This window comes from Palaemon carinicauda, chromosome 10, assembly GCF_036898095.1.
Source record: "Palaemon carinicauda isolate YSFRI2023 chromosome 10, ASM3689809v2, whole genome shotgun sequence".
Taxonomy (NCBI): domain Eukaryota; kingdom Metazoa; phylum Arthropoda; class Malacostraca; order Decapoda; family Palaemonidae; genus Palaemon; species Palaemon carinicauda.
The window spans coordinates 53580644-53585643 of NC_090734.1; positions in this window are offsets into that span (position 1 = coordinate 53580644).

The following is a 5000-nucleotide window of genomic DNA, read 5'->3' on the forward strand; positions in this document are numbered from 1 at the left end:
ACTTAGCACTTCCTATGCTTATGAACAAACTTAATCAAATTTACATATTTAGCAGAATTTCATAATAACGCAGGACTCTCCATAAAAGTGGCCACTGCACACTATCATAGGATTTTTCGTAGTCCACTAGTCCTATCAAATGGGGATACCTATATTTTATGAATGTTTGAACATCTCTCAAATTGAGAATCTTGTCAGTAAAACTACCACCTTTTCTAAATCTTGTTTTTTCATCATTCAGCTGTTCATGAATTTTCCTCTATAGTATCTTTAAAATAAGCATGCTATATATTTTCAGACAGTATCATCACAAAAGTTACTCCATCCTAACCTTGGGCCTTCCATATCCTGAGTTTTCTAATATTACCTTCGACTTCAAATACACTATACTCATTCATGGGTACGGCAAGGTCTTCAACAGCTTCAGATATAGCAATCAAATTATTCCCTTCCTATGTCCTATTCTTGACCTCACTAAAGTGTTCCATCAAACGTTGCCTTCATTTATTCTCAGTTGTTATAACAGATATATTCCTTTCTTGAAGGGCATATGTCTTCTTCTTTCTCCCCATAGAGAGTCCATTAATAAAAATATGACAAATTATTTTCCAATAGCCAATCCCTTAATTCAAAGTTTTGTCATCCCCATCAGCTTTCTTGTCTAAATATCATTCCAGTCAGGCTGTTCTTTTTTTTTTTTTTTTTTTTTTTTTGACCTCACGATTGATATTGCAATACACAAATTGCGCTACCTTTAAATTTTCATTACAGCCTCAAAAACTCCTAACAATCAATATCTCTCTTTGTCTTCTTAATTATATTATCCCGCATAGCATATGCTATGCACTGATTTCTCCTTGTAACTGCGTGTCCCAAAATTTTACTGCTAACTGACTGATGTATGTCCCTAATATCATGTGACGGGCCTAGAGAAGGTTGTGAACTCAAAGGCATTGTGAAAGTAATTGAGTTAATTTATTACAGAACACTCTCCTTTATATACAAAACTTCAAGGCAATAGGAAATTACATGTTCGAAAAACAGACAATGTTACATAGGAGAAACGCAGACATGTTTATTCTGGTTCTTTTTTGTGCGAGGGAAGAGCGAAGATACAAGCATAATATATACGAAATGAATTATGTACGATCGTGTGACACACGGTTGGTACATGGCTCCCCCCCCTAAGAATAACATACTGTACATGTTAAATAGGGCGCCCTATTTAGAAAGGCGAACTGTAGTTGGGTCACCTGGCAGAAGATAACCAGGTTTTAGACGATCAATGGAGACCCAGTGTTTTTTGCCACGAATGTTTAGTATAAATGCTTTTGGACTGCGTCGGGTCACAAGGAAAGGGCCCGTGTAAGGGGGCATTAGCGGTGGCTTGGTAGTGTCGTTGCGCAAGAAGACATGCGTTGCAGAGTGCAAGTCTGTTGGTATGTGATGCTTCGCTGGGGGCTTGTTAGTCTGGCGGCACGGAGTAAATTTTCCCACGACGTGACGTATGCGCTGGAAATCGTCGGAGGATGTTGAGGAAGGAAAAAATTCGGCAGGGACGACCAACGAGTCGCCATACACCATTTCAGCTGCCGAGATGTCGAGGGCGTCTTTAGGAGTGGTCCTTAGTCCCAGGAGGACCCAGGGAAGCTGAGTAAAGCAGTTGGAATCCTTGCAGCGGGACATCAAAGCTGCTTTGAGGTTGCGATGAAAACGTTCAACCATTTCATTGGCAGCGTGGTTGTAGGCCGTTGTCTGATGTAGGGTGATGCCCAGGATATTCGCTAATGATGTCCACAATTGAGAGGTGAAAGTGGTTCCCCTGTCGGAAGTAATATGCTCAGGGATACCAAATCTTGCAATCCATCCAGAGATTAAGGCAGATGTACATGAGGCGGACGTTGCAGTTTCCATAGGAATGCCTTCAGGCCAACGAGTGGAGCAGCCGATGACGGTAAACAGATAACGATGTCCTTGTGATGTGGGTAGGGGGCCTACAACATCGACGTGAATGTGTGCAAAACGACGATGAGATTGAGGAAAGGTGCCCATTCCTGAATCCGTGTGTCGATGTACTTTGGAAGTTTGGCAAGAAGTACAGGCGCGGAACCAGTCCTTAGTATCTTTAGAAATGCCGTGCTAAATGAAGTTCGCCCTCAGCAGCTGTGCAGTAGAACAGCACGAGGGATGTGAAAGGCCGTGAATGAAATCAAACACCTGTCGGCGCATGATAGCAGGAATCCAAGGTCGTGGTCTACCAGTACTGACGTCACAGAGGAGGGTGGTGTTGGAGTCTTCAAGGGGGAAGTCTTCCCAACGGAGGGACGTGCAGGATGTCCTACATGCTTGATACTCTGGATCCTGTCGTTGGGCTTCAGCTAGGGCGTTGTAATCTAATCCCAGTTGAACGGCAGCCAACGTGTTTCTTGACTGGGCATCAGCAACGGTATTCATTTTCCCAGGGACGTATTGAAGGGTGCAATTGTATTCAGCCACGGCGACGAGAGATGTCGGCGTTGCCGGCGGACCAAGCATCAAACTGTCGAGTAAAGGCGTGCACTAGAGGCCGGTGGTCTGTGCGAATGACGAAGGGCGTACCTTCTAAGAAATGGCGAAAATGACGGACAGCCAAGTGCACCGCCAGAAATTCTCGATCGAAGGTAGAATAACCCGATTCTGTCTTGGACAGTTTTCTGCAGAAAAAGGCCAATGGGCGGGGCGGGCCGTTGACCACCCGCTCGAGTTCTGCACCAATAGCGACGTCGCTGGTATCGGTGGAGAGAAGGAGAGGGGCATGTGAGATAGGAAAAGTGAGAGCCACAGCAGTTAATAGGGCCTTTTTTGCATTGCAGAAGGCTGCTTCTTAAAGGGGACCCCACTTCAGGTCCTTTTGCTTACCCTTCAGGGAGGCGTAGAAGAGAGCAAGAGTGGCGGCAATGGTTGGCAGAAAACGGTGATAATAGTTGATCATGCCTAAGAATTCCTGCAAAAACGTTGACGGTTGAGGGCACGGGGAAGTTCTAAACATCTGCTACCCTCTCAGGGAGGGGGTGGACTCCTTCAGGAGTGATGCGGTGCCTTAAGAACGACACTTCGTTGGCGCCAAAGGTACACTTGTCGTACCGGACTACAAGGCCGTTTTGTTGCAGTTGGTCGAGCACGATGCGTAGGTGATGGAGGTGTTCCTCTTTTGAGGAGGAGAACACAAGTATGTCGTCCATATAACATACACAGAAAGGGAGGTCCCCTAAGATGCCATCCATGAAACGTTGAAACATGGCCCCAGCATTACGAAGGCCAAAACAGGAGTTATTGAAGGTGTATGTACCAAACAGAGTGGTGATGGTAGTCTTGGGGATGTCATCTGGGTTCATAGGCACCTGATAATACCCCTTCAGGAGGTCGAGCGTAGAGAAAACCTTTGCTTTGTGCAGGCAGGAGGTCACGTCGGCAATGCTTGGAAAGGGGTAGTGATCCGGTTCTGTTTGCATGTTCAGGTGCCTGTAATCCCCGCACAGACGGAGGTAGCCGTCTTTCTTCAGAACGATGTGTAAGGGTGACGACCATGGGCTGGAGGCCTTTTGGCAAAGGCCCATTTCCTCCATTTCTGCAAACGTCTGTTTGGCGGCTGCCAATTGTTACGGTGCCAAAAGTCTGAATTTTGCAAAGACTGGGGGTCCCGTTGTCTTGATATGGTGAAAAATACACTGCTTGGCAGGTACTATGGCCGTTTGGCGAAGTTCGGGACGGAAAACTTCCGGCTACGACGTGAGGAGGTGGGCGTAGGCATCCGTGGGTGCGCTAATGTGGAGACCGAGGTTAGAGGGGGCGGGTTGAAGAGGTGTTGACAAGTACGAGTCTGCGTTGACCAATCGTCGGTGGGCGAAATCGACCAGAAGGTGGAAATGAGAGAGGAAATCCGCACCGAGGATTATCAATGTGACATCAGCAACGAGACATTTCACATTGAATTTACCGTTTCCGAACGATAATGTGAGGGTTTCGTAATCGTAGGTGGGTATCGTAGATCCGTTGGCAGCTACCAAGCGGTCGTCGGCAGATGTAGACAGACTACGTCTTGTCTTGGAGAGTTTCCTTGGCAAAAGAGAACGACAAGCACCCGTGTCTACCAAAAATTGCACGCCCATTCCTGCATCATGTAAAAAGAAAAGATTAGAAACATGGGAGGCCACCGCCACAAGCGATGGCCTGCTTACACGTTTTTTGGCCACAGACAATCCTCGGCACATTTCTTCGCAGTTGCCTCGAATCTAAAGTGGTAGTAGCAAAACTGCGGTGGATGGGAGGTAGTAAGTGGCTGTAGAAGTCTTTTGTTGGGGCATGAGCGATTGGTGGGTAGTGGGCGGCTTTGTCGCAGCTTCGGCCTGTCACGATGTAGGCGTGTATGTACTACGGCATTCATGTCAGCTTCGGTTGACGTTGAATAGGCATCCTCTTCGTCAGGGGTGAAGGCGTTGATGGAGGTCTTGAAGTGGCTGTCCATAAGGGCGTCGGCTTTGGTCATCAAGTCCTTTATGGGTAAACTATCGACATCGGGTATGGCAGCGCGTATAGGTCCGGGTAAATGGCGTATCCAAAGGGCACGAAGTAGGTTCACCTCACGAGGAGAGCCGTCTGTGGTATTTTGAAGGCGATCGATTCTGGTAATTTCCCTGAGGGCAAGCGAAGCCTTTTGGTCCCCCAACGGTTGTTGCTAGAGCTGAAAAAGCCTTTGCTACTTGGGCGGCTGGCGACGGCGAGTACTGCTGCAGAAAGTATGTTTTGAGGGCATCATGCGATATTGGGGTGTCTCCTTGTTCACAAAGCCAGTCGGATATTTCCGGGAAGGTTACCTCGGGTATCGCCGCGAGAACATATCTCCTTTCGTGGTTGAGCGAGTCACGCCTTGATAGATAGATAGATAGATATATAGTTATATAGAGATACACACACACACACACACACATATATATATATATATATATATAAATATATATATA